Source organism: Mauremys reevesii, linkage group 4 (assembly GCF_016161935.1).
Source record: "Mauremys reevesii isolate NIE-2019 linkage group 4, ASM1616193v1, whole genome shotgun sequence".
NCBI classification, from domain to species: Eukaryota; Metazoa; Chordata; order Testudines; family Geoemydidae; genus Mauremys; species Mauremys reevesii.
Window position 1 is genome coordinate 79,931,579 of NC_052626.1, and position 21,254 is coordinate 79,952,832.

Here is a 21,254-nt window from a genome sequence, read left to right on the forward strand (position 1 = left end):
AGATCTGCTTAGTGGTGGGGGAAAAGAGGGACATTGACTGTTTGTAAACAGCCCACGTAGTAGCAATAGGTGACACCAAACCAATACAAACTTTTTAAACAGAATGGGAAAAGCGTGGAGTGAGGAAATGGCTTCTTATTTAATTACCAAACTGGCTCCTGACATGGTTGCCAGGACTGTAGGAAGGAAAGTTATCAGCAGTGACAAACAGGAGAGAAATCAATGGAAAGGAAAGGTCAGACATTGCCCCATTTAACTTTTAAATTACCTAACCAGGTCTCTTCCTTCTAAGATAGCAAGGATAAATATGCCAAAATTATAGCACACCTGTCATCCGAGGGTCTCAAAGCACTTTGATTCCTGTAAGGAATTTGTCACCACAAAACCACTAGCACGGAGGTGCCAGCCTCATTCTCAATATTTTTGAAGTGTGGCACAGAGACTTTAAGGGACTTAGCAAGGTCATACACAAATCTGTAGCACAGCAAGGAACAGAATTTAGGAGTCCTGAATCCCAGTCCTGTGCTTTAGCCACAAGACTATCCTTCCTATTTTATGATGATATAATTTGTGTTTTTACTGTTGATACAACTGAGAGAAACTCCTGTTTCAGCTGCAAAAAGCCAAAATAGAGTGTGTGCAAACTTTACTTAGGAGTTTAGACTTAACATGCCTTGAAGATGAAGGAATTAAAATCTATTCAAAGACATGCCACCAGTCAATACTGCTTAAATCTGGCACTAGACAGATGAACAAAAAGAGCCATAATCCTGATAGTTGAGGACACATAGCAACTCCAGTCACACTGCAATGGTAGTCAACTGTGCTCAGCACCTCATAGGATATGGGCATATGATCTGCTCTCAAGAAGTCTGCTTATCCTGTGCGATGGAGAGACCCAGTTGACTTTGCACATTACAGTAGCCAGGCACCATTGTGTAAATACTGTGAAAACGTGCATTGCTCAAGTGAACATTAGAAAGATGGACTCCCTCCATTTCTTTCCCTTTCAGCATCAGGGGTGTATGCTGTCACTATCACGTTATTTATTTGCGTTACTGTAGTAATTAAGATTCCATGACTGATATCCACATCCACAGTGCTGGGCACTGTACATACACACAGGAGACAGCCCTGGTCCAAAAGATCTTACAGCTAGAGATGCAAGACAGGGAAGGGTTGGGGGAAACTGAGGCACAAGAATAAAAATTTGCCTGAGGTCACAGAGCAGGTCAAGGACAGGTCTCCCAAGTCCCAGTCCAGTGTCCTGTTCAATGGGTTCAGCCGCCTCTTAGAGTATGTCTACACTAAAATGGGCTTGGACTATGAGGCTATTTAATCACGGTGCAGATGATTGGGCTCGGGGTGCAGCCCAAGCCCCAGGACCCTTCTACCTCGCAGTGTCATAGAGCCTGGGTTCCAGCCGAGCACAAATGTCTACACTGCAATTAAACAGCCCCTTATAGCCCACGCCCCCCAGTCCAAATGAGCCAGCATGGGCCAGCCACAGGATTTTCATTGCAGTCTCAAAGGTGACACACTCATCACTAAAAACTTATTAGAATGGCAAGCAGACAGAAGATTACTGGGTCTTTCAGAGTTATGCATAATTAAGATCTTAACCCCCTAAAAACTATATATAGTGCATTTTGGCTGTCATAAAAAGAACTCAGGGGTAAAGAGGTTAAGCCCTTATTCTCCCTGAAGAATAAAGCTCATGATCCCTTGGAGTCATCTGAGACTTAAGAAATGTGCAGCTCTGTTACACTAAAAGTCTCCACTAATGGGAGACAGTGGGGCTTACAGCAAGATTATCCCCGTGGAGCAGGAATGACAGTATGGCATGGCTTCTACCCATTGAGCATAACAGGAATTTGAATAACTAGGTGATATTTGCAGTGCATTTCCCCCATAAAAGTCTCTCATAATGGAAAGCCACCTGCTGATTACATGCTAAGGTTCCACAACGCCCACCCACCCCCTACTGCAAGCTCGGCATTCCAGGTTATTATTTTCAAATCTCTCCAGGTTCTTCAGTGATTTTAAGCAAGCCGGCTTTTCTATTTTTAAGTTATTTCTTCTTCATATTTTCAGAAGTTCTTAACCATTACTGTAGGCACTGTAGAAAAAGTAGCACAATCAAGAATAAAAATCCAAAATATAAGGACATGCCCCAACCATACCAAGCTACAAACTTTTAAATTATACCCAGATTCAGGTTCATAAGTCTGTGTCCATCTTTAAGCAGGTAAGTATTCCCATCAACTCCAGGTTGTATTCCCATCAACTCATGCTTAAAGTTAGGCACACACAAGTTCCTTGCTGAAACAGGACCTCAAACTGTTAGCAATTTGAGGCAGGAATAATTTTTCCTATGCAGTTATACAGACCTTAGCACAATGGAATCCTGATTGCCAATAATAAAACAAGAAGATTTTTCTCAAACTCCTCTACTAACTTCACCTGCAGTGGAATTATCAGGGAAGAAGTCCATTTTTTCTAGACAGCCAGAGCCCAAACCACATTGGCATAAAAGACCCACAGCACAGCTGCAGCAGGCCCAGGTCAGCTGACTGAGGCTCACGGGGCTTTAAAATTGCTGTGTAGATGTTTGGAGTTGGGCTGGGGCCTGAACTCAAAGACCCCACGTAGGGCGAGGATCCCAGATCCCAAACGTCTACACAGCCCTAGCCCTGCGAGCAAGAATCAGCTGACCTGAACCGGCCAGATGCGTTTATTTGCTGTGTAGATGTCCCCTAAAGGTCTAAAGGCTTTAATGATCACAAATGGTCTGGACAGTTTTATATCTCCAAAAGATGGCACCTCCAGCAGCACACTGCCGTTCAAAAATCACATAAGAGTACCAGTTCAGAAGGAAGGGCAATACCTTTTGACTCCCTAATACCACCCCAAATACTGGAATACTACCCAAGCTCTGTTCCTTTTTAATTCTTCACTGCTTACAAGTCAACACCTCAAGGTGGTAGGGCTCTGCCTTACAGACTGATCTTTTGGAAGTTCAGCTGCAGCATGTGTGAATGTATGTCCTCCTAAGTTGTAGAGCAAATTTACCCTTTTCTGAAACCGCTCCAACTTTCTCAGCACTGTTCGTTAGTGCCAAGAGTTTGGTTTACACCCTTATAGAATATCAAAGTGCTAAGTCCTAAGCGAATAACTGTCCCACATAATTTTGTTTTGATGGCATTCATGTTACCAGTGTCTGAAATATATCCCTTTCCAAAAACTTCTTTGGCTAGAAATGTATGTTTTAGTTTAGCTTCTTAAATCTGAATTTGATGACAGGGTGTGAAAGCGATGTTGGCAATATGCTACAGTACACAGCAATACAGAACAGCACAGCACGAGCAGCTTAACAGCAGGGCAGCCTGAACTGACAAAATTCAACAACTCCCTCTGTATATTCAAACACGCTAAACTCAGTAGAATTTGGTTTTGTATTTATACCCTCTACAAACAAGGAATCTCAAAAACACTTAAGGAAAGAGGCAAGATACCAACAGAGCACTAAACCAAATACTTGAACATTTTATACACAGTGCCTTTCATCTCAAAGACTCAAAGTGCTTCACAAAACCATATACACTATACAATCTTCATTCACCAAAACCCAGCCGACTTGGAGATGAAGGGTGCTGGGGGAGGACAACAGAAGAGAGGGTTGGCTCAAGGACACTTGCATAGAGCAGACAGGACCATAGTTTAAGTCTCTGCAGACTCACCCTCACATCGTAAACCACACCTTATCTACCTCTGAAGAGTCATAGAAATGTAGGACTGGAAGGGATCTCAGTAGGTTATCTAGTCAAGTCCCCTGCACTAAGCCAGGATTAAGTATTATCTAGACCATCCCTGACAGGTGTTTGTCTAACCTGTTCTTAAAAACCTTCAATGATGGAGATTCCAACATCTCCCTAGGTAATTTGGTCCAGTGCTTAACCGCCCTGACAGTTAGGAAGTTTTTTCTAATGTCCAACCTAAAGCTCCCTTGCTGCAATTCAAGCTCATTGCTTCTTGGGCTATTTAAGGAGAACAATCTGTCACCCTCCTCTTTATAACAATGTACTTGAAAACGGCTACCATGTCCCCTTCAGTCTTCTCTTCTCCAGACTAAACAAATGTTTTCAATCTTCATTGTAGTTCATGTTTTCTAGACCTTTAATCGCTTTTGTTGCTCTCCTCTGGGACTTTCTCCAGTTTGTCCACATCTTTCCTGAAGTGTGGTGCCCAGAACTGAACATAGTACTCCAATTGAGGCCTCACCAGTGCTGAGTAGAAGGGAAGAATTACTTCTCATGTCTTGCTTACAACACTCCTTCTGATACATCTCAGAATGATGTTCGTGGGTTTTTGTTTCTTTTTTGCAACTATACTACATTGTTGACTCTCATTTAGTTTGTGACCACTATAATCCCCAAATATTTTTCTGTAGGACTCCTTCCTAGGCAGTCATTTCCTATTTAGTATTTGCGCAGTTGATTATTCCTTCCTAAGTGTAGTACTTTGCCATTTGTCCTATTGAATTTCATCCTATTTCAGATCGTTTCTCCACTTTGTCAAGATCATTTTGAGTTCTAATCCAGTCCTTCAACGTGCTTGCAACCCCTCCCAGCTTAGTATCATCTGCAAACTTTGTAATTGTACTCTCTATGCCACTATCCAAAACATTTATGAAGTTATTGAATAGAACTGGACCCAGGAAAGACCCCTGAGGAAACCAGTTCGATATGTCCCTCCAGCTTGACTGTGAATCATTGATCACTACTCTCCTAGTATGGATTTCCAACTAGTATTATATTCCAACTAGACTATATTTTTCTAGTTTTCGTACGAGAAGGTCATGTGAGATAGTATCAAAAGTTTTTCTAAAATTGAAATATATTACATCTGCTGCTTGACTCCATCCACGTGTTGCACTGTCAAAGAAAGAGATGAGGTTGGTTTGACATGATTTGGTCTTGACAAATCCATAGTGACTGTTACTTACCACCTTACCATCATCTAGGTCTGGGGTCAGCAACCTCTGGCACGCGGCTAACAAGGGTAAGCAGTTCGCCGTCCCAGGCCAATGGGGCTGGGGGGAACCAACGGCCAGCACATCCCTCGGCCCGTGCCACTTCCCAGTGGGAAGCCAGTGGGAGCCGTGATCGGCTGAACCTGCCAACGTGGCAGGTAAACAAACTGGCCCAGCCCGCCAGGGTGCTTACCCTGGCGAGCCGTGTGCCAGAGGTTGCCAATCCCAATCTAGGTTCCTGGGAGTCAAGTATAATAGGCCAGAGAAGGCTTAGCCTTCCCTGGCGCTGCCACCAACCTGCTGCCAGACACCTGGGTCCCTTCCCCAAGACCCCCACCACCTCCTCCACACCACCCACCCCAAAGGTCCCCGCTGCTCGCCATGTCCCTCCTCCTCAGGACAAGGGAGTGAGGAGCAATGCAGAGAGCCAGCGGCCAACGGACTGAGGAAGCTTGGCCCAGCGCCGGGGCTAGCGGCTCAACCCGGCCCAACTCTGGTGGTATTGGGGCAGGCAGGCTGGGGCTCCTCTGGTCTGGGAGGCCCTTCAGGGCTTTTCCTTTTATGGGGAGCCTGGCGGGCTAACCTCCCCAAAGCAGGGGTTCATCCGCCGCCCATGTCTAGGTGCTTATAAATTGATTATTTGGTCCATTATCTCTCCAGGTACCAAAATTAAGCTGAGTGGTCTATAATTCCCCTGGTTGTCCTTATTCCCCTTTTTATAGGCCGGTACTATATTTGCCCTTTTTCAGTCCTCTGTGATCTCTCCCATCCTCCATGAGTTCTCTCAGATAACCACTAATGGCTCAGAAATCTCTTCAGCCAGTTCATTGAGTATTCTAAGATGTATTTCATCAGGCCCTGCTGATGTAAAGACAGCTAACTTGGGTAAGTACTTTTTAACAACTTCTTTCCTTATTTTAGCCTCAGATCCTACCAAAGGATGCTAACTATAGCACACATTTAACACTTCGGCCATTGCTGCATTTTCTGTTATTGTCTTTCCATCCTCATTAAGTAATAAACCTATCTTGTCCTTGGTCTTCCTCTTGCTTCACATAACTCACAGATCTTGTTTGAAAAACAGTCAAATATATCTATTTCACAAACTGCTGATTCAACAGTATGCAGCATAGAATCTGAAAACACAGCATTAAGTCTTGCATACAGGAACATTTTAAACTTGCAGTCTAAACAGGTACCTATAGTCTTGTTTGTTGAGCATTGTTAGGGGGCTTATTTCTTCATCCTCTCACTTCCCTGGTCCTTCTCGCATGAACAGAGAGCAACAATACCCGAAGTCCAAAGGCGCAAACAATTCGATGTTTATTGGGGTGAACTTCCAGCAAGCATGATTCCAGTTTCCTTCCTTAGTGTCCCCCTTCCCAGCTCTGACACCACAGAGCCTTCCCATCCCCTGTTCCCATTTTCCCCTTTAGCAAGACATGATTTTAATTCCCCCACTCCTTACTTCCTGATTGACTGCAGACTATATAGTAAAACCTGAGTTTTGCTTAGCTATTCCTTAACCAATCATTTTACTGAAATTTAACTAACCAATCCTAACATATTGTAACATGGTTATTTAACCAATTATACCCCACCACCTTAATTGGTTTACACCCAACAAAATTAATTATACAGTAGACAGAAACAATTACAGAACCAGACAGAGACCATGCAAATAAACATACAAAACAATACAGATGTGAGGATTTTACAACTACATCTACACAGACATAAGGGTTTTTCCAGCTGTGTCTATTGATAAGTGAGTGCTTGCCAGACAGGATGCTATCAAACTAAGGGTACGTCTTCACTACCCGCCGTATCAGCGGGAAGCAATCGATTTCTCGGGGATCGATATATCGCGTCTCATCTAGACACGATATATCGATCCCCGAATGAGCTCCTGTCGACTCCGGAACTCCACCAACCCAAACGGCGGTAGCAGAGTCGACATGGGGAGCCGCGGACATCGATCCCGCGCAGTGAGGACGGTAGGTAATTCGATTTAAGATACTTCGACTTCAGCTACGTTATTCACGTAGCTGAAGTTGCATATCTTAGATCGATTTCCCCCCGTAGTGTAGACCAGCCCTAAGTTTCCTTTTACATCTACAGGATTGTATTCCTAATTGCCCATAGCACAATATTTCAATGTGACTAGTTTGGAATGTGAGGATGTGTATACATACACATCTAAAAAAGATTCTGAAATATTCATGTTTTACAAAAGATGTTTGTAAAACATCTTATGGCTGCCTAACTACATCTTAGCTGACGGCCTTAGCCTGTCACAGTAAGAGAAGGCCATTACACAGACAGTGATTTTGATTCTCTCTTTCTTTTATACCTCTATAACTAGCTAAGTGATAAGAATACACCTAAATTCTTAAAGTATAGGCCTTTGCAGACAGGCCTGAATATCTCTATCCTAACAAGCATCTTTTGTAAAACATGAATATTTCAGAATCTTTTTTAGATGTGTATGTATACACAAACACCATGTCAAACTCAAACTTTTTCTCCCAGCAAAACATAGCCCTCTAAGATTTCCCTTGTCAACAAGATACTTCTGACCAGCATCACTCAATATAAATTTCAAGCTTGAATAAACATGTAAACATGCTGCAGAATTGGAAGGGAGAAACCCTGCATGAACATTGGTCAAGGAATTGCATACCTGGAGTTTATCTACTTTGGATGCTAAATGTACTTTAAGGATACTATGAGCTTAATTAGTGTATGCACGAAATCATAAATGTCAGTTTGTTATTAAACAACCTCCTGCCAATCCCTTGCAGTCCTGGGACTCCAAAGCCACAACAGCAGCGAGTAAACTCCTGACAACCAGGACGCAAAGATGACATATTAGGTTTCAATGTTGAAGATGAGTGAAAAGCAAGCTAACTGCAAGACTGGTAAATGGCAAATCTGTTTGAATCATCTACGTGCTTTGGGTAACATAGAAAGAGACTGGTGTTAAATTGTTTTCATTGTAGTGTCCCTTTTAAAAATGTATTAAAAAATTACATTTTTACAGTAAGCTTTATGTTTCCTTAACTGCAAAAGATTGAGCCATTACTTCAAACAATTACCAAAAAAAATGGAGCGTTTCTCTCTTTTGGGGCTTGATCCTGCAAGGTCCTGGACACCTTGCAGGAGCAGGTCCTTTGAACTGCTGCTGCTGACCAGATTTTCTTGCTTTAAAGTTTGTATTCATTTCTATGGTCCAATCTATACTACATACCTATATAACATCAATCAGGGGTGTGAAAAACCCACAAGCAATGTAGTTATACAGAGCTAACCCCGTGTAGACTGTGCTCTGTTGGCAGAAGAGTTTCTCCCACCAACATAGCTACCGCCTTTCAGGGAGATGGATAAACTATGCCAACAGCAGAGCTCTCTCCCATTGGCATAGAATGTCTTCATTAAAGTGCTAAAGTGATGCAGGTGCGCCAAGCCAGCATTTTAAGTGTAGACATGCCCTAAGTCAGGAGTCTCAAACACGCGGCTCTTGACGTGTGGCCCGCCAAGCTCCCCGCACTCCCCCCCCCGCCCCTCTGCCTACCCGCTTGATTGCCCCCAGTGGCGTTGCGAGCCCCGCGCCAATGTCTGAAGCAGCTGGCAGCACACCAATTTGGGCCGGGGGTGCGGGGTGGAGGAGGGCTCCTGCATTGCCTCCTTCCAGGCACTGCCCCCCGCAGCTCCCATTGGCCGGGAACAGGGAACCGCGGCCAATGGGAGCTTCGTGGGAGGTACTTAGAGAAGTGGCAAGAGCAGTGCATGCACAGAACCCTGAGCCACGCCCTCCTCCCCCAGGAGCCGCAGGGACAGGGTTCTAGTTGCTTCCTGGAATTGAGCTGCGTGAGGCCGGGGCAGGCAGGGAGCCTGCCCTGGCCCCGGTGCGCGCTGCTGCCACCCCGGAGCTGCTCTAGGTAAGCGGTGTCGGGCTGGAGCCCGCACCCTGCACCCCAACCCCCTGCCCCGAGCCCCCTGCCACACCCTGCACACTACCTGCACCTCAACTCCCTGCCCTGAGCCCCCGCCACATGCCGCACCTCTCCTGCACTCCCTGCCCTGAGCCCCCACCGCACCCTGTACCCCCTGGGGGCAGCGTTGGGGAGGGGACTTTGGGGAAGGGGTTGGATTGGGGTGGGGGCAGGGCTTAATGGAAGGGTGGAGTGGGGGAGGGGCCAGAGGCAGCGAGGGGGGGGTGTCAGCGATGCGGCCCTCGGTTCAATGCACTAGTCCTCATGTGGCCCTTGTGGTCATCTGAGTTTGAGACCCCTGCCCTAAGTAGTACCAAGGTTTCATTGATAGCAATTAGTCACACAAACCCTAGGACATCCTCAGCTGCATCTGGTTTTATTAAGGGACAGGGTTCAGGGACAGAAAGGAGGGAGCTTGCTGGAAGCTGTTGCTTCCTGTCGAAGTGGCTGATCTGCTTATAAGGGCAACATACTTGAAGTGTGGTCAGCGTACTGAAAGGGGCAATGCACGTCTCTCTCTCACTCATGCATGCACCCCCCAGCACTTTGGAAAGTCAGCACCTGTGTAGCCATGCATCTGCTGTCAGGAGGCGGGAGTGGTGTACTCCAGCTGGATAGCATGAGTTCATCATTATGTTCAGTTTTTGCAGGGAAGTGTTTGCAGCAACTGCCCTGCATCTATTGTGTTTCCTTCCTCCTGCCTCAGTCCATGCTGCCTTGTAGAGTGTGAGGCTACATTAACAACAGCCTATTAACCCTTGAGGGCTCAGCTGAGTGCTAGTTCATCATTTAACAGCAAGGCATTCCCTGGGAAATATTCCACCACCTCAACTAAGCTTCACAATCAATCATTCATGCATTTAAACTGTTTGTTTAAAATTGTTTAAAACTTATACTGGACTTATATTGGATTTGCTCATCATCGTTTCACATAAAGTCTCATTTTTCAGGAACATAACTACAACATTGAGTTACTGCACTAGATAAGTTCATGGAGAATACATGGCTAATGCCAAGATGGGGAGGGATGGTGTCCCTAGCCTCTGTTTGCCAGAGGCTGGGAATGGGTGGCAGGAAATGGATCACTTGATTACCTACTCTGTTCATTCCCTCTGGGGCACGTGGCATTGGCCGCTGTCAGGAGGATACTGGGCTAGATGGACCTTTGGTCTGATCCGGTATGGCGGTTCTTATGAGACTGGAGGAGAGGAACTCCTGACAGCATGTTCAAGGAGCTTAGAAATGAAAGGGAGAAGGGCAGTAGTTGAGGCAAGTGGGGCAAAGGGTGGAGTGTTTTTAGTATGGGAGAAACTTACTAAAGCACGTTTGTATTGTGAAGAGAAAAAGCCTGAGGCGAGTGAAAGATTAAGGACAAGAGTAAGGTAGGGGATAAGAGCTGGAGTGACGGAGAGCAGGAGTTAGGATGGATATCGTCACCGGGGCAAGTGAAAGGGTTAAGAGGAGAGTAACCAGAAACTTCAGTGTCTGTGACGGGAGAACTGGCATTGGCTGATGGCCTCCATTTTTATTATTCCAAAAGTGCCATACTTCAGAATAAAAAATAATAATAAAAAAACTCAAGATGGAGAGAGCAAAATGAAGTTTCAAAACAAGAGGAGTGGAATTTAGGACAGATTCTGAATAGGGCCACTGGATCCTATCATAATATAAATTAATATTACTGAGAAAAAAGGAAAGTATATATTTGCATGCATCACACCACACCCATGAGTGTTCTTGATCAATATGACCTGGTCCTTTAAATCAGAAGTGCAAACATTGCCATGCTGAGGATGGCACTAACATCTCACCAAGTGCCCCATCAAGTTTACATAGGAACTATGAGTATGTGAGCAAAAATCAAGGCACAAATCTCCAACATTTGTTTGTTCTGGATAAGCAAATTGTGCTTATGAACTCTGTGGCAGATGAGCCACAATTTGCTTATCGGCCAAATTCATCAGCAATGAAAATGTGCAGTCAATCAGTTTTGTTCATCTTCCTTTGTAATTACAAGGAAATTATGACGACAGGTTTCACAGTATTTTTTTTTTAAATGAACAAAAATCAAGGTGTTCAAAAGCCATATTCAAGATCAATAGCAGGCTTGAGCTCCAGCCCGTTAATCATTCATTCTATCCAAAACCTGCCTATATCTAAGATGTGGTGAACCATGTAGAGAGGCCAAAAGTTACATTTTAGAATGCCAAGAACTACACTTGACGCTCACAAAGGCACTTTGGAGACCTTTGCTCACAAATACGTCCAGCCCAACTGTGGCATCACAGGGCAGAAGCCTTTTAGCGCTGCAGGACTACTGAAAGCAACAGTAAAGTCTTTTCAGACCAGAGATTTCTGGAAGTCCACTCCACTCACATTCCAAGTTCTTGAAGTTCTGGTTAGGTATCCCCACCCCACCCCACGGCATAGGCACCAACTTTTCTCAGCACCGGCGGGTGCTCACCGCCGGCCCCGCCCCCTCCCACCCCCATTCCAACCCCTTCCCCAAGTCTGCCCCCTCCCTGCCCCTATTGGACTCCTTCTCCAAATCCCCACCTTGGACCTGCCTCTTCCCAGAGCACGCCATGATCCCCCTCCTCTCCCCACCTCCCTCCCAGCTGTTTCACGGCAGCAAGCGCTGAGAGCTAAGGAGAGAAGCGGGGACATGGCGTGCTAAGGGGAGGAGGCGGAGCGGAGGTGAGCTGGCGGGGAGATGCCGGTGGGTGCAGAGCACCCACCCATTTTTCCCCGTGGGTGCTCCAGCCCTGGAGCACCCTCAGAGTCAGCACCTATGCCCCAAGGCAATCCCTAGAGCAAGTTAAATAGGAAAAAAGTAGATAAGTAGTTACTTATTCAAAAGCTGGGAAATCCCTGTAATCACTGCCGAAGAGCTAGAAAATAATCACTTCAAGTGAAAAAATAAGTTTATAACCACCTTTCCTAAAACATGATTTTTTTCCCCCTCAACTGGAGTTCTTTGATGTGCTTTATACAGTAATGTAAAAAAAAATACATACAGAAGATAAAGTGACTTGGCATTTGTTGCCTGGATTAGATTTCACCTGATTTCTGTATGCAAATCTGTAACAGAAAAATGAATGGTATTTGCATTTTGTCAATGGGAAACACACTGTTATGAACATACACAGCTGGGATTATATTGAAATCAAAGGCTCATTTTTTTCTCAGGCGTTTAATTTCACCTTATCTACTCCACTTATTCATTCTAACAGAAGCCCTATTTGAAATAAAATTATATAGCTCCATTACAATGGAATGTAGTTTCAGTCTGTACATATGGAAATTAATATGGGGTTGTCATCAAAGGTTTTTCTTTGGTGGGGGAGGGACGAGGAGCCTACTCTTTTTGCATAGCATAGGTGACCAATTCTTCCCAACAAATATGACTACAGCAAGTCAGGTATGTTGTATAGTAAAATAGCTTCAAAGCTGGCAGGAAAGTAATGCAGTACATTGCGATATAAAAATATGGATCTCGGACTGTGGCATTTTCAACAAAAGCTGTGTTTTGCAATATAACAGAGGGAGGAATAATGGAGCAAAGTGGTACAGTGGATGGTTTAGAATGCAAAGAAGTGCAAATGTTTTAATGTTCTCAAATAGATGCTGGAATTATCTCCCCAGGGGAGCAACGGAAACAGTGGGTATAGCTACACAGCAATGTAAGCCTCAGCTGGAGTCATGAAAGGATTCTAGAAATCTAGGAATGAAGGCCCACCATGTGATCAAGAGTTGCAGAACTCCCCTCAGAGTCAACATTCTGTTAAAATATATCTAATAAAACAGAAATTCTACTAGATATGGATTTTATTTCCACTGGGCTATATGTCAGAGTGAGATCATTATTTTTATTTAACATTTGTATTTACAGTAGCACCCAAAGGCTGCAATCGAGATCTAGGCCCCTGTATTGCACAAGTTTGTAATTTCCCCTAATTTCAGGGTGCCAATGAACTAAATACTTATTATTTGTATTGCAGCAGAATACAATGACTGGGGCTTCTAAGAATCAGAATGACTGGGGCTTCTAAGTAAGTTTACAATCTAGGAAACTTGATGAACATACCAATGAAACATCAGTTTTAGGATCCAGCCACAAAGAGTTAATTCTAATTTGTGATCTCATTGCCTCAATTAGTCTCTCCCATAAATACCAACCCAGCAGATATAACTGCAAAGCAGGTAGCATTGGCTCCAACCACTCTGCCAGTTCAGGGACACTGAATGTCTAAAAATTATAGGGTATAAATTTAGCAGGGTGGATCTCACCCACCACATGTTCCTTTACTGACAGGGAATGCATTAATTTAATCAGGAAAGAAAAATCATACTGCTATAGGAGTTTATTTATTCTGTGCTCTGTAAAAAGTAGGAATAGATGAAGACAAAAAGCGGATTTTTAATAATTGCTCTCCCAATCTCGACCTGACAAAGAATTGCTAGCACCAGTGCCAGTTCAGCTAAAACTGGGAATCCCCCAAAAGGTGACAGAGTAAAAATAAATAGCAAGTTTGTCTAAACAACCTTTACATGCAGCAGAATCTGTGAAAGGACTGGCTCCAACTACGGTTCTCCACTACTCCAAACACACACACACACACACACACACACTTCCTCACGCTAGAGGGTATACAGACAACAGTGAAAATTTACAGTGCACAGTAGGTGTAATGCTATACCCCAGATTTCTTAGAAATAAATTTAGTGTTGGACTGAAAGCCATTGCCACCAAAATGCACCACCAACACACCAGGTACAGCATAGGCAGCAGCAGTGAAAGCCTCCCCAACACCACCAACTGTACAAGTGGGCAGCATCCCTGTCATGGCGGGGAGGAGTTCCGTTTCTGAAGACCATTCCATCCTTGGCCTCTCTACCAAGACTGCATACTAGTGGTGAACCTGATGGTTGCTTGTGGGACATAAAAAGCAGATGGTGTGAATCCAGAGCTGTCAGAAAATAACCATTTGGGCTGGAATTTTCAAAGGGGCCTAAACAAGTTGTAAATTTGGCTGGCTTTTTCAAGCTCCTTTGAAAATCCAAGCCTTAGCCGCCGCCAAGCTGAACCCACTTTGGCCCAGCAAGAAAGAACGTGTATCTCCCAGGGCTAACCCTGTGCACTATCTGCAGCCCCACAATAGTTGTTGCTATTGCCAAGAATATTTTCCCTTTAACATACTGCATATATTAGAGATAAACTGAGTGTTGCAAGCCTGCCCTAAACATAATGCAGAAAGAAAACTGGGTAACGTAGTCTCCTTTCACGAACGCCATCTCATGAATGAAAAGGACAAAGAGCAAGCTAATAACACCCCTCTCACAGGCACAAGAAATATAATCATTCTTCCTGGGCGATATCCTTCTCTTGGAAGTCTCTGAAACCAAAATTAATCTTGCTTTCTAAAAGAGGGAGAAAGACAAGTAACATACTGGCCCTCCTGTTGAACTGCCACATGCAAGGAATAACCCCCAGGGCAGTTTTACAGCTTCTGATCTGTGCACTGGCAAAAGTGAGAAATATATATGCTTTTTTCTTAGACAGCTGCAGATTTCACAGGCAGGTGAAGTGATCCCCTGTATGTAATTTGTAAAAGTGCTTTGGGATGAAAAGGCCCCCACTATAAATTTAAAAGATTATTTTAGCTGACATTTTAATAAGTCACTTTAGAAATTTACAAAGATCATGCAATTCAAAAGGGAGACAAACCAATTAAGAAGTGAATGGCAAAGCTAAAGGTAAGGCATATATATCTGAGAGCTGAACACGAGGAGGAAAGATTCTAAGGCCAGACAGGACCATTGTGATCATCTAGCCCAGTGGTCTCCAACCTTTTTATGCCCAAGATCACTTTTTGAATTTAAGGGCAACCCAGGATCTACCCCGCCCCTTCCCCAAAGCCCTGCTCTGCTCACTCCATCCTCCCCTCCCCCCAATCGCTCACTCTCCCCTACCGTCACTTACTTTCACTGGACTGGGGTGCAGGCTCTGGGCTGGGGCCGAGGGGTTCGCAGTGTGCGAGAGGGCTCTGGGCTTAGCTTGGGCGGGGCTGCAAGCTCTGGGAAGGAGTTTGGGTGCAGGAGGCGGCTCCGGGCTAGGGCAGAGCGTTGGCGTGTAGGAGGGGGTACAGGGTGACAGCTCTAGGGTGCAGGAGGGGGCTCAGGGCTGTGGTGTGGCCTCCCGCCAAGAAGCACTTACCTCCGGCAGCTCCCAGTTGGTGGTGCAGCATGGCTGCCGCTAAGGCAGGCTCCTTGCCTACCCCAGCCGCACGCCGCTCCCAGAAAGAGCCAACGCACCCCTGCAGGGGAGGGAGGAGGGCACATGGCTCCGCGCGCTGCCCCTCTCTGTAAGCACCGTCCCCACAGCTCCCATTGGCCAGAACTCCCTGTTTCCGGCCAATGGGAGCTGCGGGGACTGTGCTTGCAGAGAGGGGCAGCATACAGAGGGAGACCCCTGCCCCCAGGGCCACGCTGGCCACTTCCGAGAGCAGCGTGGGGTCGGGGCAGGCAGGGAGCCTGCCTTAGCAACAACACCGCTGCATCGCCAGAGATCCTGCCTCTAGGATCAACCTGTCGATCACAATCGACCAGTTGGTGACCACTGATCTAGCCTGATCTCCGGTATAACACAGGCCACAGAACTTTCGCCAAGTTATTCCTAGAGCATAGCTTTTAGAAAAACATCCAATCTTGATGTAAAAAATTGCCCATGATAATCCACCGCAGCCATTGGTAAATTGTTCCAGTGGTTAACAGAAGTTAGTTAGAAACAACTTTCTCTAATTCGCCCCTCCCTTCCCACCATGAACAATGGCTAGAAAAGCATTTCAGGATTGAAGGCAGTCTTATAAATGCAAAGTATCTGTCCACAAAGGAGTAAGACAAAGTCTCCCTCACCTGGATAACACAAGCCAATTAATCTGGGGAAGGAGGCAACATTTCACTGTGAATCTGGATACAAGTTCTTAATTAAAATATATTTTTCTGCCCTTTAGGGCAATTTTCAAAAGGAGACGTTTCCTTTTTGTAAAGGCTAATGCTTTGGCATGCCCTCTTGCAGCAACTCCGCAGGATGGCTCTATTATTGTGACACCAACAGGAAACAATACGTAACACTGTCCAAGACCAGATTCATGAACATGAGAAAGAAAGGTGATTCTGTTCAATAACCCATTATTTTACATTATCTGATGTGGCAGGTTGTTCTATTGTTTTTTCAAAGGGAGACCTCATAAGCTCATCCTAGACTAATTAATTCAACATCGGATTCACCTCCGGATACCTAAGAGGATACTGTCTCTGTCCCTCGCTCCTTGTTTATCCCATTCCACTCCCAAATGTAAGTTCCTTGAATTCAAGAATTAGGACACTGAGCTTTGCTAAAACACTAGAAACTCAGTCCGTGTTCTCTCCTTTGAATCTGAAAAGAGAGCCTGTTTGTGTTATGAAAGGCCCCATACGGAATGACACTCCTATAATTCCAGCTATTAACATGCCAATGTAAAACGATAGTCAATGGTCCAAAGCTTCTTCCTCGATCAATGCTGCATTAATAATTTAGCTATTAGTGGCTAAATGTAACTGGAGAATTTTCATGAGATCTGCACTCTGCTGTTGTCCATTATATGGACAGCATCTCCTTTGCCTGCCTTTGCTTCCTTTTTAAACAACAGGGTTTCTGTTGAAAAACTCATCAGCCCTATTTAAAAAAAAAAAGATAAATGTGTGAAGCCTACAGAATAAATACAATTCGTATAACTTAAATTTATAACACTCATAAAATCCACAGAATGTGATAAACTATTATAGGTTTTTCCTGTCATCTTAGCTTCTTATGCAATTAATTTCCCTGCATTTAAATGCAATATAGTCTATAACATACAGTGGAGGGAGATTTATGCAGTCATTGCTTTGCTGTGAATAGCCTACCAGGACATTCCTGATTCAAGAAGTTAATACTTACAAATTGTTAACCATTGTTAACCATTTGTGCTGACTTTCCTGCTATGGACCATCCAACAAACTACAGGGGAAAATTTAGGTACGGTAGATAGAATACAATGGCTAAAATTTGTCCAGGACAACGGGACTAAGAAATAACCCAGTTCCTGTGAGAAATGCTATGAGTATTTAATGGCCAGGATTACAGTTCTAACTGTACTTCACATGAAAGGGAAATGCCCCATGCTGGAGTACAAGGTAATTACCAACCTGGATGGGAAAGTTGCACCTACTAAATTATTGACAGCCTTTCCACAAGCACCCAGCGTTCTCCCACAGAGGATTCCTAAAGGACAGTGTTTCTTATTTTATAAACTCACTAGATCACAACGGACTATATCACAGCTGGAGGGGGAATGGCTTCACGCACAAATAGGTTTTTTTTGTAATATATATTATTATTAAGCACTGAAGTAGGCAAATACAACATGAATCTGCAGAGGTGGGGGTGGGCAGGGTTGAAGTGTGTCTGTGGTATGACACTATCCCATGCCTAGATCTACTGACCAATTAAGTTAAGTGTTTCAAGATAGTTGCTTCTTTTCTATTTGCAAAGTCACAACCCTGATCACAAATCCAAGATATTAACTGATGAAGATTGAGGGCAGCTTTCACCCCTGTGCACATCCTGTGATTAGAGAAGCAGAAATCCATTCCTGCCAATACTCCACAGCCATATCTCCTGCCTCCCTCACATGCACTGTAACCTCCCACCGAAGTGTTTCCTTTGTATCTGCCCAGCTCTCGCATTCATGCTGCCATTACACATGGAACCATTTCCCCTCTTTGTGCGCCTTATTCAGCCACTCTCTCATTCGAATTGCCACTGAAAACTCTGCTTGACTGCGCTGATACAAAATCCTTGTGCATCTAGTATGGGGTGGCCAAATTTATTGACCCCTGAGCCACATATGACAATCTTCAGAAATTCGAAAGCTGGGGTGCATCTGCTGGGGCTGAAGCCCCAAGCCTCAGCAGGTGCACCGAGCCCTCCCTCAGTCCCTAGCCTCACCTCCCTGCCACAAGGCGGGAACCCTGAGTTCCTCCCCCAGTCTGGTAGGTGGCAAATCAGGGGGCTTCACGAGCTGCACTTTAACTGTAAAAGAGCCACATGCAGCTCACGTGCCGCAGTTTGGACACCTCTGATCTAGTAACTTAAAGAAAAAGGAATAAGAACTTTTTAAATCCTCCAGCTTCTCTCTCATGCTCTCAGCTATACACTATACCCCCTAATGCTGCATCTCCCTCCTTTTGATTACCTTTGCCCTCCTTCAGGTGAATCAGTCGTTTGCTGTCAACTGTAAGCCTAGGACAAAGATCTGTCTTACCTGCCTCAAAGTACCATGAATGGTTATGGTACTGCATAAATGAGAAAACTAAACAGTAGAACTGGCCAAATAATTGTTTTTTTCTGCTCTGCCAGCAAACTGGAAAATCAGAACAAGTCAGGAGAGTCCAGTCTGTTTCACAAAAGGACTGTGTGTGTGCACATGCTGCCTTATCCCTTGGTGCCCAGTGGTTAGGGCACTTGTGGCCTATGGGAGACCCAGGTTTGAATCTCAACTCTGGAGCAAGGACTTGAATTCAGATCTCCACCATGCCAGGTGAGCGCCCTAACCAGGCTACTGGCTATCCTGGGGTGGGTAGCTCTCACTCTCTTGTTGAGGCTGTTCCATTTTGTATAAATATTTGAACATTCCTTGCGCCAGAGAGAGAAAGAGAGAGAGAGAGTATGACAATATAGTCTTGTGAATAAGGGACTCACCTGTGAGCTAGGAGATATGGATACAAATCTTCTCTGTCTGAATTAGAGAGACTTTTTTAAGGCTGGCCCTGGAAAATGTTTTCTCAGCTGAAAGGGGTCAAATAATGTTAGGAAATATTTTAGCAAGGCTAGTGTCCCACTACCAGAATAAATAAATAAATTGTTGATTAAACCTTAAAAGTGAAGGAGGTAAATGGGATAAACAGGATGGGCATTCTGAACACTCTACACAACCAAAGAGTGCAAGTCTAGGTTCCTGCAGTGACATTTGCTTTCAGGGCCAGACAAAGCAAGCCGCTAATACATACACACTGACAGCAGAGCCAGGTGACACTGCCAACTTCTCCTGAAGCACAAGACACATATTGGTTTTCAGAGACACCTTGCCAACAAGAAATCTATGCTAACAGCTATGTTCTGTGATCAAACACTTTTACTTACGGCAAACAATTTTGCATTGCAAGATAAAAATCAAGATCATACCACATCTAAATAAACAGAACAGAACGAGGCCCTGAAAAGAGAGCAACATAAAAGCAAGGTATTGTGGATGAGTGGAAATGGAAATCAAGTGATTCTTTTAAAACTTTGGGCCTAACTCTCTATTCTGCTACACCAGCTTTACATCAGTTTGATTCCTTTGAAGCTAATGGAATTGGTCTGGTGGAACAGAGCACAGGATCTGTTTATACAAATGAGCCTTTTGAAGCTCTATGCCTTTACACTCAGCAGGTCTTAAAAGTAGCAGTTAATTGCTATTTTTTCTTTTCAATTTGTCCTTCTTTCAAAAAACAACAAAGTTTTCAGTGAGCAACTGGAAAAGTAGATAATTTAGGAATGTCACCAGCCTGGGCATGTCATTCTAAGAGACAGTGACTTCAATGGTGGTCAGGATTAGTTTTGCCATTGACTTCAATGGGTCCAAAATATCACTCACCATTTTGCAAAGTACAGAAATAGCCTCCCTTGGGTCTGGCTGTTTTTTTCCCATGACTCAGAAGCTGTTTAGGCAGAGCAAAAGAAGTTTCTGCTAGACAGCGATAGGCTCCCTGGAACCAATTTAGCTCCATTTGGCCCCATTTTATAGCAATGGAGCTTCAAAGACTTCAGAAACGATCCATTGTTTTTTTTCCCCACACAAGTGAGACAAAAGAATCAGGCCCCAGTTTGTCAAGCGACCATTCTAAATGGATTTCTTTTCTATTTAACATTTGTTTGTTAACTTGTGGACTTTACAAATCCAGTTTTAAAGTTCAAGAAGCTTCAGTTACAGAACTTTTTAAAACCCTATTTTCAGAAATCGGTGGTCTGTTTCTCTTCTCATCACAGTGTAAAGCAGGAGTAAATCCACTGAGGTCACCAGTGTGAAATCAGTGTAAATGAAAGGAGCATAAAGACCAAGGACCTCACTAAAAATTATTCAATTATACATTAGAGCGTTGATTAAAAATTACTTAACAATTGAATCCAACTTGAAACTACACTGGTGAGGGGTGAAAAATTCTCCTCTCATGCTTTCTTGGCAGTGCATCAGATTCAGTTAATTGCACACAGTCTGCAAGTACGTGTGTATACTTAAATCTAATGCAATATTTGAGAAATACTCACATTGCTGGAGAATGTGCATACATATTAAATAGTCTTTATTTTACAAAACCAAAGCTATGCCTCAGTCTAAAAAAAAAGGGAATGATTAAAAGACAATATGGCATATATTAAAGTCCTCTGTGGTACTCATTTACATTTGGACTGGACAAAGCACTGGACTATACACTCTAGGGAATAATGCATTAGCCCTGAGAAGGAAGTGGAGAGATAAACCAATAGATATTTTCCAACTCTAATTTATAAGACTATTGGAGACTGCTGTGTGTCATTTTGCAATGCTTCCTTGTTTTATTTTTATTCAGGATGAAGATTCCTTGTGCTAACAAAAAGCAGCTGCCACGTATGTTCTTAGGTATCTATTTTGAAAACCTCTTTGCAGCGTCTAGACTGTAGCCAAGATAGAACTATTCACTCTCCCATCTGGAAGTGTGCACCATCGGGAAACTGGAGCCACTTTGATAAAGAAGCACTGAAAGGAGAAGCCACATAATCCCAACTCCTAATGCCTGTTGCCTTGATTTAACACTCAAATAATTTTATACATATTCACGTTTTTTTTGTTTTTTAAATGACTGTGGTTAACAAATGCACTCCACACTATACAGCACGCCTGCCTGTAACTTTGGAAAACCATTCCGAAGTGGGAGCAGACAAAAATCAAAAACAGCCCATTCAACCAAGCCTATAAAAACAAAGAATGAACAAGACAGACGTTACAGAGACAGAACTTTACACAACAAGGGATAGGAGAAGGAGACAATTCAGAAGAAACTTCTCCATCTGAACAGATGAGCCAAACAGATAGAGAAGTGACAAACTCATTTATGTTTTAAGT

The 21,254-nt window shown here is 44.0% G+C and overlaps 1 protein-coding gene across 15 annotated transcripts in view; it reads right to left on the reverse strand.

Annotated features, from left to right (window-relative positions):
- The window catches only part of LDLRAD3 (low density lipoprotein receptor class A domain containing 3), a 209,960-nt gene that overhangs the window by 127,691 nt on the left and 61,015 nt on the right, over positions 1-21,254 (reverse strand). The gene's annotated exons all lie outside the window — the stretch shown is intronic.